Below are 14,740 nucleotides of genomic sequence, written 5' to 3'. Positions count from 1 at the left end.
TTACTTAAAATAATTTCATTTTTTTTATCGATTGATCGAAATTTTATCATGTAAATATAATGCTACTTGTTCCTGATGTAAAGTATATTATATATTATTGTTTGAAAACTAAAATATGATGAATAAATGTGTTACGTGGTTAATTATTGAATTTCAATTATATACATATTAAGATAGCAATTGATTTCAGTCGTTATAGTAGTATTTTCATCAATCACGAAAAAACATGACGCATGCGGCGTTACCTCGCTCTGAGGCGTTTCATTTACTTGAAGTGCAAGCTAGAGCGCGGAACGAGCGAGAGCGCGGAACGAGCGACAAAGAGGCACAATCGGCCTCCGCGTTCGGCAGCGTTCGACATCTTTATTGTATATAAAGTTTATATCGTATTATATCGATTATATTGTAATCGATCAATTCAACCATTCAATCACTATTTTCAATGATGTTGTCACGTTCAACTATCGTCAGTAAACAGACTTTACAGACAACCGATTTTTTTTTCCTTAGAAAACTGTTACATGACATCAAAAATCTATTTCTCAATAATACAAAGGCATAAAAGAATAATATATATGTAAAAAGTAATAATATACTAACAAGGCGAAATCATGAATATTTTGGGGAATAAAGGAGTTCAGTATGAAGTCAAGTTTCGTAAACCATTTGGTGCGGTTCTCAAGTTTGCGGCGGAGGTAAGACGGATTGCCAGATTCACTCGTCTTCATTATACGAACAAGTTCGTTCTAACACTCCTCTGTTCACGCATGTGCTCAACAATATATGCAAATTTGTTTTCGTTCTTCATAAACAAACAAAACTTTCGGATTTAATGTAAGGCGAACGAATTGCGATTCCGTGTTCGATTTGAACAAGTTGTTAAACGTATTAATTGTCGCTTGTTACCCCTAAATTCATTATATTTTTTTTCTTCTATTAATAATAATAATAATAATCGTTGGTAAGCAACCAACGATTATTATTTCACTAACTGAAGTCCTTGCGAATACACCATGTTAACCACTACGCCATATAGAAATTAAGGGTACATTTGGTTACGCGTTCCGGATAATTAAAACACATCTGGATGGAGGTTATAAATTTTACGTTTGTGAGTTTTTACCCAACTTTTCAACAGGGCAACCAGTTTCTGTTTATTTATGGGCTTTGGATAGCAACGGACGGAAGGTTAGTCTGGCATTATTATTTACTCAGATTTGTAACAATATTTTTACCCAACTTTGCGTTCTATTTTATGAGCAAAATCATTTTATGTATCCGATAAGGGTTTTACTACAAGCGAGATTTTGAGTATAACATTGTCGAATCCTTTTGAGCGTCCGATAAAATATCTAGTCTCTTACATCATCTCTGGTATTCGCTTACATTCTTAAAATATTCTAAGACTATGCGACCGCTACGACGACATATCAACAGCGAGGCAAATAATACCAGTTTTAGTTGTCGAAAAAGGTTTGGTGAATATCAACGTGTGTCATCTATCATTGTGTTCAAAAAGAAAGGGAGAAAATGTCTGCGCGTAAACAATAGTGGGACATAGGAAGCGTAACGAGAAAATAATCAATCTCCCGAGTCCACTTGGAAGCAATCAACAGTCTGTTATTGCGTCTATCCAATCCGATAAAAGAGCCGATATATCAAAGATGTCCGAGTTTCAATTACTGGCCAATGTGCTATCTCTTAGACACGGTTGCAAGGAATTAACCAACGTTTATAATTATATATTACACAATATAAACAGCGTCTGGGTAAAGTTACCCGTGTCTGGCAGGTATTAATTAGGAATTTCTAATTATATTCTCTAAATTAATAAAGGTAAATTTACCTTTAATATTCAGAACTAGACTTAGCACTAAGTCTGACTTCCTTACGACAAAAATGTCTAGGAATTTGAATTTGAGTAGTATTCGTAGTTCACAGTACGACGTTTCTGTGTCGAGTGTATCAATGTAGAATTGACAAAATGGAGTATAAACATCATGCTAAGCATCGACTCTATATCTTACCCAAAAAATAAAAATGGCTCAACTTAGAAACGTCGTTACTCAGTACATACCGATTTCATTTATATCTTAATAACTTAGCTAAAAAAAACCGGTCACCAACTAACCCAAGTCAGAAACTTGGGTTAGTTGGTTGGTCATTGGAAGTAACCTGTTAACCTTTCCGATACCTGCACTCGGAATCTGGCAGGATCTTGCTGTAAGAAGTTTTTGCCAGAGTTTATTGCCAGTTCTTCTCTTCCTTCTACGCCCTTGATTTGAGAACTGGCAGTAAATGTAAAATTAGAAGCATTAATATGTATTTCTTTAATGACGAATCACAAGTGTACATTGTGTTACCTACGTGAATAAATGATTTTTGAATTTTTTTTTGTCGCGTTTATTTCATTTCAAAATAACACTAGAGTGATAAGGACAAAAACTACTTGACGCTGATAAAATTCATGTATTATACATATTGCTTTACGCTGTTTCTTTCTCTCTGTGTTGGTAAGTTTACAAGTTGTCTTTGTTAATATATAATAATTGGTTTGATATTTGTATGATCTCTACATGTATGTCATGTTTGCCTTTAAGTGCTTGTCACATTAAAAATTGTATTTTGTGTTTGTTTTTACCAATGTGTGTGCCGAGCGTTGGCAAGATTTTTATCAATAAAATATATATATATACGTATAAGGATTAAATTATTTTTTTTATTATAAAAATAGTAATAATAGTGATTTGCACTCTTACTTCACAATACTTTTTTAACTGTATTCTTTAATTAGGGTTGCCTGGAAGAGATAGTAGCGATACGCCGTCCGTTGCACCAAGCTTATCATTTTTTTTAATGTTATTGTTAATATTCTTATTTATTTAATTCTGGTGAAAATGGGTAAATAAAATGCAATATTTCAAACTATTACACACACACTCGTATTCGTAAAATACAACAAGTTGCAACGGCCAATACTTATTTGAATTATTATTAAAACATCTCGTTAATTAACTAAGTACAAAGTACCTACATAACATTATCAATATGAGAGCTTTATTGCTTGTTTCATATTATTACAATTTGTAATCAAAAAGTCAGAGAGCTCATACATTATTATGATCAAATAAGAGCAATAAATGACTATGAAAATGTTAATAGAATATTCGCGCTCATTTAATAACGTAGGTGCCGTATGTCGGAATTTATTAACACAATTACCTGTTAAAAGCCCCATCTAGTGCCGGAGGCGTCACACTCAAAGCAATGCTCTCCATCGGTACTCCTTTGTTGATATTTTCAGATATATTACCGGAACACATCGTAAAATATTGATGGTAATTTTTAATAATTATTTTGTCGTACAGTAATAATAATTCATGTTATGAAATAAATTTTACAAATTTTTCTGAATAAGACGTAAAAAATTTGCATTGCGTCACAATTAATATATTTTTAATAATACTTTACTAGATTTAAGCCTTAATAAAGAAAGAGATATTCAGACTATTTATTTAATCATAAAAATCCAAACACATAATCCTTACAGACTAATCATTCCGTTATATATTTAATGCATAATGTCCAATTCGTACAAATTAGACCTAATTTTCGTATACGTTATGATAAATTAGGCAATGAGTTGTTCATTCTCTACGTGTTTCATTTCTAAGACTGATTCTTATTTGAGTAATAAGTGTAATCAGCACTGAACAGACGTGTTTAGTATAAATAAAGCTAGTAATTAACGTCGCTTATTAAATTGATTTCGCTTTTTGTATAAAGTTTGTGATAGGTTTTTTAAATATGCCTATTTTGATTACTATGCTCACACATGAAAGAAAGATAGAAAAAGCTTTGTTATACTGTTTAATAAAACATAAAATGCACTAGCAAACTCAAAAACACAGGGAATCCTAGTGTGGGGGACACTATGTAGTCTCTTCCATTTGACATGTTAACGGTACTTGACATAGTAATTTCAACATAATACATACTTACATTTTATAGTTAACCTTTTATTGCACAATTAGAATATTTTCCGTTTCAGCATAGGTCAGGTTGAGATGATCTTGTTTATGATTGTTAGTGAATGTATAATGTTTTGAATCTTTAGTGAAAATTTTGCTATTAAGAAAGTGGAAACTTAATTTTTTTTTAATAAATCCTAAACTGAGAATTGTGTGTGAAAAAACTTATTGTCACTCAATGTGACTCAAAGTCACATATGTATAGCAGCTGATCCGGCAAACGTCGTTTTGCCATGTAGGTATATCATAAAAAATAGGGGTTGATCGTAGACGGGTGGAAATTAGGGGTTGTATGTATTTTTTAATGCTGTATCATAAAAAAATAAAAATACAAATTTATCTAAAAATAAAATAAAAAATAATTTAGGGGTGTACCCTTAACATTTAGGGGAATAAAAAATAGATGTTGTCCGATTCTCAGACATACCCAATATGCACACAAAATTAGGAGGAGTTTAACTACAAACAACGCGACACGAGAATTTTATATTATGCAATGATTATTGTTAGCCAGTGTGCTCTTCTATATTCCTTTTCAATACATTGAAAGTCGTTGTAGTAAGAGTCAAAATATAGCTGAATTCAACCATTGATGGCAAGTGCAATTCATTGGAATGGAAATAATGTGAGGAACAGAGCGATACCCACTTCTCAAACGAGCGCTGCGAGTGTTTGCCTAAAACTGACAGATGCATCTAATTCCAAACATACTAAACTATTTTGTAGCCTGCTGAGAGGAATCTCACTGCATTTGCATCATTGATCATACCTATATGTTTATCTATGGGTTTATAAATTAATTTTTAAATAAGTATATGAAGTTGTATTTCAGTTTGGCCTCTCCTAATGGCCGAATATACACCTAATATGGATATCCAAGTGCTGGGGTTTTATGTCCCGTAGACTCGTTTATTATTTATATAAAAAAAATACTTTTTGGCTTAGTGGTATTCTAACGCGAAGGTCTTGGTTTGAATTTCCAGGAAAAAGTCTTGATAGCGATAAAATACTTCAATGGAAATGGAGAATGTACATTATTACGTTAATTTAGTCTGTGCTAGATTTTTTATCTTATAGGAATAATCTTATTTGTAATGCTTAAGTAGGTAAGTTGGACAGCCTGATGATTTTTTTTAAAGGGGAAATTTTTGTATGGCCTCCCCTCATGGGAGACTAATATCAACTGTACCACGTCACAGCAACTGCCTTCTGTACCTACCCACGTGAAAAAAATATCGTTTCAGCGGGAATCCAACCGAGGACCTTCGTGTAGCGAAAACACAGCCTTTTAATTAAAAAGACTTTCTAAATCTCGATTCATGTTCTCGTATGTATTTGTCTACATTTTATCAATTAGTAAATAAATTGTATTTTTATACTTCATTACAGTTGTAATTAACATTTATGAATACATCTTGTTGTGCATATTGTTCCATTAAATTGAACATTAATTTGTTAAAGTCCACAACGGTAATGCGAATTTAATGTTGAATATTTTCATTTTGCCGACGTGACTGCTTCACTGCTTTCATTGCAAATCGAATTGAATTGTAACAACTGTTTCAAATGTTAATTAACATGCGTAATTATTGACAAAATATAACAGGTGTCGCTCGTGTTTACACGTTTAGTAATTAATTATCTGTACGTATACAGAGCAGTGCCAGGGCGGATCTAGCATCCAAGTCAGGGGTGGGTGGGTCACACAGTCAATGTTTCTTTTTTTATGAATAAGACTGGATAATATAAATAGAAAAAAATTGTATCTTTGTTATCGTAACCGTATGAAAACTTCGATTATGTTATACAAATGTCAGAAAAATCAGTAGCGCTTACAACCTTTTAGGTCTAGGCCTCAGATTTATGTATCTGTTTCGTAACCATTTGTTTTTATCTTACTGACAAGTGCGTGTTCAGCCTTCTTTGACTGACACACGCTATCTTTTTGGTCTAAGGCGTGGCGTTTCCTCACGATGTTTTCCTTCACCGTACCAGTAAGTGCTAAATGCGCACATAGGCAAAAACTTCATTGGCGTACAGCCGGGAATCGAACCTACGAGCTCAGGGATAAGACTCTCACACTGATACCACTAGGCCTACACTAGTCCAAATACCAATACAAATTCCGTCCGTAAGTATATCGCGTTATTATTGACAGTGCAAAGTTATGTGCTACAGTTTTATAGAAGACATAACGAACAAAAAGTCTGCCATACCAATACTACATACCTAACTATTACATATTTCATATAATAAATACCCATGCGATGACGGGATTGAATACTGGGACCGATTTAGATAATTTTTTACAGAATAAAGTACCCCAGTGGCTATATCCCAACACATGTAGTTCGAAAATAGTAAATAGAAGAGACCGCTTATAGGTCAACTATGTGGTTTTCACGCAAACGAAATCGCACATCGCTGAGTTTCATCATTGCATCGGACGTCAAGGCAGAATACAAAATACCATCCGTATCACCTCGTCCGTCCGTCATCCGTCGTTCTACAAATGAGCGTTTCTTAAGGCCTTTTTTATTTCCGCACAATGGACCTAGTGAGAGTCTAATGAGTCCACCAACCTTTTAAGGCATTTCTTACCGCGCACCACCGCTATGTGGAACGAGCTGCCCACTAAAGTATTTCTGAACCAATTCGACTAAGGGTCCTTCAAGAAAAGAGCGTACCAATTCTTAAAAGGCCGGCAACGCACTTGTGAGCTTTCTGGCAATGTAAGTGTCCATGGGCGGGTATCACTTAACATCCGGTGAGCCGCCTGCCCGTAAAATTAACATATTACCATTTACAAGGCCTTATAACAAGATAATGATACACTTCATAAATTTTTTGCCACAATGTTTAATCAAATTAAATCGTAAAATGTGAGCGCTAGGATAAAACATTAAAATTGAAGTGTATCACAGTCAAAACAAAATTAGCATCCAAAAGCGAAGCTAACCGAATCAAGTGAGGCTTATGAAGGCGTGCCAAAAAGGCAAAGACAACCTTCATTCTCCACTTCCACACTCCTGTAGGCAGAGATGTATTTTAATGTTAATATTAGTAATCTTTGTATAAATAAACCATACTTCAAGGTAATTTATAGCTTCGGTTACGGCTATATATCTTGTAACTTTGTTAAAAATAAAATAACAAAATTTTATTCTATAGCAGGTTTAAGCCATAATTACACTTTGTCAGGTTTACCATATTTAAGGGAAATTATACGCTTAATTCAAATACAAAGTCTTAAAAGGTCAACGCACTTGCGGGTTTTCTCCTTCCATTGTCGGCGGTGACCCTAAACATCAGGTGAGCATCCTGTCCGTTTGCTCTCTGTTCTAGATAAAAATTTAAATAATAATATTTATTACAACGTAAATTCAACCTCAACTTGAAAGAATGTACAACAATTTCTTGCTGAAAATCTTAGTTTCTTTGCTCCTATAACCGATATTTTTCTTTCGAATCCGCCCCTGTGCCTGACAATATTTTATGCAGCACTGAAAATCACAACCACAATTCCAACTTTAACAATTTCCATGGCGCGTCCCCGTGCACATAGCACATGCCACCAGTTGCCGTACAATACTAAACCTAGACTCTTTATTACGAAGGGCCTTTATACCTTTCAGTTTCCAAATATTAATTAAACAATACGATAAGATTACGGCCTCCAATGGTGCCGACATATTTCCTGCTTTGTAGGAATTTCAAGGTAAGTTCATGATTTCTGAACCGTCCGATGAAAAACAATAGCTCTATCAAGGGGAATCGTACCTACAACGAACAATTACGTCTCGGCGGTGTTATCGACATGTCATTGCCTTTTCACATATTTATTTTACAAGACCGACTGCAATATGCGGTTTGCTCAGGAACTGCTCGAGCGGTGCGTGTATTGCGAATATGAATTTAGTATGGAAACTGCAGATCACCGTGCGGCGACCGCTTAGAGCAGTCGGTATCGGCTGCAACATGCGGTCCGTCTATGGCCCGCTTAAGGCATGCCGGTTTCCTCACGATGTTATTATTCATTGTATTAGCGACGCATATAAATGCGTACATAGACAGAAAGTCCATTCGGTGCATAGCCAGAGACAAACCTACAACCAACAGGATGAGCTACTCAATCTACTAGGCCAACACTACTCACAGACATAGCACTGACAAATTCTATATTTTAATGTTCTAGTTAACACTATAATATCAAACAGTACCTACAAGGATTTTCTGATTGTACTCAAACGTGGTCTCAAAGAATTAAATCCAATTACTACGTATTCAAATTCATGTAAAAATTTATTGTACGGTTGAAAAAGGGATTTATTTTCTTTATCACGCTAATCCGATGGTGTCACAAAACCCACATTAGCATTCGAGCCAACAAATCCAATCTGCCAAATACGCAACAGTAACAAGGAGCGACAACTTTGCGGAACTTGTCACGTATGTACTCTACTGTATGGATTGCAAATATTGAAACCGCTATAAAGTGTTCTATTTTCTAAGCAGTAAGTGCTATTATTATTTCAAGTGCTTAAATTTGAGTTACTATGAAATTCCATTGCATGGTGACGATTCAGTGTTTATCGATTTGGTTCATTCTTAGAAGATTTGATAGTTTAATTTTCGGCTAAAGTTTTCATAATTATTCTGCATGATTTCATCGTAGCCTAATTACCCGTTCAACCAACAGCGTAGCCTTTTAACTAAACAGCGACGTTTAAGTAGCGGCCTGAAAGATATTCCAGCCAGTTGATCAAACAACTGGGCAAATGACTTGGATCGATGACATTTCATTAAGTACTTGCTTAGCCTGTTGACTGTTAATTTAAATTTAGTTCCACTTTCTGCCACTCTCAAACTCGAAACAATACTCTTCAAACTGTCAATATAGCGTCATCAAACCACAACTTTGATGGTGTTTTCCAAAGTTTAATGAAATACAACATGTACAATAGAAGAGTGTTGTGATAATAATAATGTGAGTAAAGCTGTGATTGACTCATGCAATTTAATTTTTAAAGAAATATTTTTTATGTCAGTTGTTTATTTCTGCCACATGATCACTCGCCAGTTTCTTAAATGTTGTTACAAACGCTACGGCTGAATATCTTTCAGACCGCTAATTAAACAGCGCTGTTTAGTTAAAAGGCTAGGCTGTTAATTGAACGGCTTATTAAGCTAGTTGGCTGCGACATATATGTAACGTACGCCCACGTTACAAGTAAAGCGACATCTTCACGAATAATTAAAGAACTTTTTAGTCGGGGACTACACCAAACATAAAATGGACCAGTTCCATATTTACTACCACGTCATTTAGACACCTTCAAAACTAAGTTGAAGCCTTTAATACGAAAAGCGACATCTCTGTAAAAATGCGAGAACTGTTATTATTGTTTGAATATTAGTAAGATGCCTGTATTAAAGATGAAATAAAATAGAGCTTAACGCCATCTATCCTAATTGAAGAGAACTGTTGTTAACTTGTTGTTAGTTGAACTTTAACAATGTTTTTAACTATCCCCAAGAAGGCGTTAAAAAATAATTTACTGTTGAATAAAACCAACATGGCTCTTGGTTTTTCTTAATTATCTTTTAGTTTATATAACATTAAATTTTAAAATAATATATGTAACAAAGCAAACGAGTACTAACGTGACTCGATAATAACGTCCAGAACGCTTCGAGGAAGAACCAGCATGCGATCGCCGCGGATGAAAAATGTAGTACTCTCTGGCGATATACCTACTATACTTTCGAAATTATTTTATAAGAAGAATACGGTGTTGGTCCTTATTCGATAAAAATGAATCTACTGGTTTCATTTATACGCGAATGGAAAACATATAATAAAGCGTTGAACGCCATGGACAATGTAAACTGTTTTGCAAGCAAAAAGCACCTAAGGAAGTGTACGTTCTAAAGTGAATTTCAGTTAATTAATTAAAATGTTATTCTGGCGTAGTCTGTTGGCTTATAATGGTGTAAATTAATACGCGTGAAGTGAATACTGGCAATCTTTTTATAAATTGTTGATGAATTCTAAACGTGTAAAGACAAAATGATTTTTTAAAATTAAATAAAGTTATTGCCAAAATCACTCCTTGTACCCTTCTGGACCCTTCCAGCATGATTTTAATAATGTTTTGAAGAATACTGCAATTAGTCTTTTTAGCCTCTGATGTTTTGTGGAGCAGGTTGCACTGATCTTACTCGTCTCAATAGAACATTAGGGATTATATAACTCGTTAAAACTTTTGGCCATCGAATGCAATTTCAAACCTGTAACGGCAGAAGAACAAAAATAAGGCTATACGAGGAATATTGTAGAAATAAATTCGAGAAAAGTTTTCAAGAAGTTATGTCACTTTAGATGAAGCCGTAAATTTAGCAATTTCTTTATCTCCGATTCTAAATCTTAGCCGATTAATTATTAGTATTTATTTTTTTAATTTGTGGGTTAAATTTTTAGTATTTCACATGTTTATGTACCAGTATCAGTACAATGGCAATTACGGTGAACATAAATGGCGATTAATTGTTCAGCCCACTATCGATTATGTCAAGGATGGTTTTTACAAATTAAGTTTAGCTTAAGATTTTGGAAATAAGAAGTTCTGTTAATTTTGAAGCTTGGTAATAGATACGAGAATGTAAATATTCTGTAAGAGGTTACTATTTTGTATTAATACCGAAAATATTAATACTTATAGATATATAATAAATATTAGTAATCAAAATATTAAAATTAGGTCCTTCCTTCTTTTCATTTGTATTATTCTCTTTACATTATTATTAAAAGGAGGTTCACAATATTTAGTTTATTTATTAAATCGTATACATCTCTATAATATAAAAAGTAAAAACTTAAACATAAAATTGACACATTGGATATAATATAAAAAGTTTCACTGATAAAAATAAGATACAAAGCAAAACATGACAGCAGAACGTTAGCTAAGTAGACAATACAACACAAAATATAAAAATCAGGACAACGACAAACATACTAGTAGATACAATAAAGAAGGAAGAAACAAGGCTTAGGACCATAATAGTTGTTTTAACTTATTCAATGAAGCAGTAGAGGAGTGCGAAAAAAGGTAGCTATGTCGTAATAGTTAATATAGTATTATAATTAAAAATTGGCTTAGTTTCGATGTACATATAAAGGTACGTTCATACATAATTAATTATTTCTTCTTGACGAATATCCGTTTTACTGACATAAAATGGTCAACAACGTTTTGAAATGTTTATTATAAAATCAATGGTTCGTAAATAAAAATGCTACTGCAAGGAATGTCAAACAACATTTACTAAGCACTTAGTACGTTAAGTTGACGTTCTGTTTTCCGATTAAATAATCATAAGTTCGAGTTGCGAAGACAAGGAGAAATTCTCTGCTCAAGGAAACGAATCATAAAGAGAATTCTAATTGAATCGAAGACTTTTATAATTTAATAGCAGTATTAATTTACCGCGTCAAACAATACCCTTTTATAAGATTTTTAGCATGTATGATTTCTATTTCCATGGTAGCAACAGTTTTAAGATACTATAGGATACTTAATTCCAAATTTCTTGAATAAAGGCGACATCGATAATATGAGCGTAAATTACAGAACTGGATAAGATCCTTTGAAATAAATTGCGAGAAGAAAAGTAAGTACGTGTTAAAATTCACAATGCATTTGTACAAATGAACCAACTTCTTACCGGAATACGACAAGATGTTATCGCGAAAAAATATTTAATCAGAGATAGCTTCACCTATACGGTGAATTATAAAGCGAGAAATTATCCAGGTTGACATGTATTAGAAATGTCAAAAAATACTGAAGGGAGCTTTGGACAGGATTTAAAACAAAAATAAAAAATGAAGACACCTTTACCAATAAAGCAGTTCAGCTCAACTTTATCGGCCACCCTCGACAAAAATCGATTGGAATTGGTCGAATAATGCCTACTTTCGTAGCAGGAAAGAAGCATAGAAGGTTGATTCTCCTATAGCTTAAACTTTAGTAAAGAAAGTTTTTGTCACTTCAAAAATTCGGCCTGTCCTCCATCTTAAATATAGAAAAATATTGTCTTGACAGAAATGATAGCGTAAAAAAACAGTGGCGCCTTACATCTGGACCTCAGATATTTGTTTCATGATCATTTGCATCTAATAGTTAAAAAGGTTATCAATCAGCCTTATATGTTTGACACACGCCGTCGACTTTATTGATCTAACGCATGCCTATTTCCATCATCGTACGAACAAGTGTTCAATGCGCACAAAAAAAGCCAATAATAATAATGGTGCACAGCTAGGATTCAAACCTACAACTTCAGGGATGAGAACCGCACGCTGAAAGTTATTAAGTTCTTTTCCGAGAATACGAGTACGTACTTTACTAAGTTTCTTTCATACCTAATAACTATATTCATAGGCACATATAAAATCTCCTAAAAAATTGAATGCACTCTATAGTACAGATAGGGCTGTATAATGTTCCAATATCTTGTGAACTCTTTATGAAATCTACTAGCAAGGGAATAGAATAAATTATACCTCACCCCATTTCAAACGATTACGAGCAACTTTTCTGTATGAAATTTAAAATTTATGTTTACAGCGGCGGAATAATGATGCTGTGTTTATAAAAATCCGGAACACGAAAAACAAACTAAATGAGTTCTGACTTCAGTGGTTACTTTTTTTGGCGCTTTCAACTTTAGCTAGCAGAATGAATGGAATTGACGGTCCTAAAAATCTTTTTCGCCGAGGGTAATAGGTATATTCCGACTATGATTTTAAATTACATTATTTTTTTGGAATAAGCGGATAACTTTAGTTGATTCCATTGGTATCATCGTTACTGTTTTCTCTCAGCAATCTTTCATATTTTATCGGGTTTCTCTTGAACGTTCTCTCTTCTCTCTGCATTAAAAAAACAAGTATTAAGACCTACAAATGATATTACTAATAAGAAAAATATTTTTTATTAGTAACACAAATTTCGTAGCTAACTTTCGTAGTAGTTGTATGTGATCGCACTAATACGGAAAAATATAATTATTATAATGAAAAAAACTAACGGTTTTCGTAACCAAACCTTTTTTCGTAACGGTTCAAATTAAAATATTATGTTTGTCTCTTAAACTACTATATTTTTATTAGATATTAAAGGATTAATCTATATGAATAGATACTTCTTGACTAAACTACTACTTGATATCAAAAAATCGGTGTTATTTTTCACATAAAATACAATTTTACGAGACAAACCATTATGGCCCGTTCGTGTTCATCATAATATTATATTGCTTTAGTTTATCGAACGCTATACTTACTCCGTCTAAGATATTGAGAAGATTCCCTTGAGAGTGGTGCAGCTATCTGCTAGCTTACGTTCACTTGTGTTAATTTCGTTAAGTTAACAAAACTTATGAACAATTCATGTTCAAATAAATGTTACTAAGATAATGATTTTATTAAAATATCCCTCTATACACAGTATTGTTTTATACTTTCGTTGTCCTAGAATTATAATTTCTCTAATAATCTAAGTATTTCAGTTTATTTTACACTAGCCCTTACTTCTATGAGGCTGCACTCACCTGGTTCAAGTAATTACCTATAAAACTATAGTCACCCGATTCCCTACGAAACTGTGATTTATAACACAGGTTTCCCCTATTGGGACTAGACCCAAAATTGCCTCGACCGTCAATGTAAAGTAACATGTTTGTCAAACAGTTTAGCCGTTGCGAGGTAAATGCAGATTAACCCAACCTTTTCGCATTTGAAGTACTAGTACATACATTAATTTAGTATTCCTAAATTTATTTAAATTGAATATAAACGTAATTTTCATATAAAACAGAATATTTCCCTGCAGGTAGAAAGCATAGGCTACAAACAAATCTATACAGCATTCTCCGATCGTGTTCAGAATTAGCATATTCATACCCCATTCCGTTTCTGATGTCACTCCGTGAACTAAAATTGCTTTGTTACAAATCCTATCTAAAATATTAAGGAAATTGTGGTCAAATGTAAAATGCAAGGATCCATGGCTATCTATCGAGATAATTTACTTAAGTATAAGACTGTCGTAAGCGAAACTAACATTTTTAAATTTCGAACAATGTTGCACTAATGTAGAGGATAAATTCGTCTGGCATTGTTTTGAAGTTGAAATGGTTGTTCTAAACAGCACAGTGGTTGCGTGTTCCATGGCGTAGTACCGTGCAACTGAATAAGTAAATGCCCGAATAAATCAAGTTAATTGCGTCGGAGCACCTCCTCGTATGTAGCAGCAGTCCTCTAGTTCCCTTTTTGGTAGGCAACTTTCGCTATTATTTTCTAATGAGATTCTTCGTAAATATAATAATGCTAAGGCATAATTTGTAACAATAATTATAATATTGACTTTTCCTAGATACAAAAAACAACAGAAAACACCTCTAACTATTGTTTAATTTCGTTTTTATTAATGTATTACTGAGCTCAATACTACTAACAAATTATGCTTCTATACCCAGTATGTATAAGACCTACAACGCACTAGCGGCTGGCCGCAATGCGGTGTGCCGCTGCGGCGGGCCGCACATCGATTATTATATGAAACCGCACGATAACAACGCACTGACTTGCGGTCAACCGTCAACCGCTCCGGTTGATCTGGAGCTGCGGCGAGCCGCACCGG

The sequence above is a fragment of the Pieris napi genome, chromosome 1 (genome assembly GCF_905475465.1).
Source record: "Pieris napi chromosome 1, ilPieNapi1.2, whole genome shotgun sequence".
NCBI lineage: Eukaryota > Metazoa > Arthropoda > Insecta > Lepidoptera > Pieridae > Pieris > Pieris napi.
Note: the sequence above shows the minus strand (reverse complement) of the source record.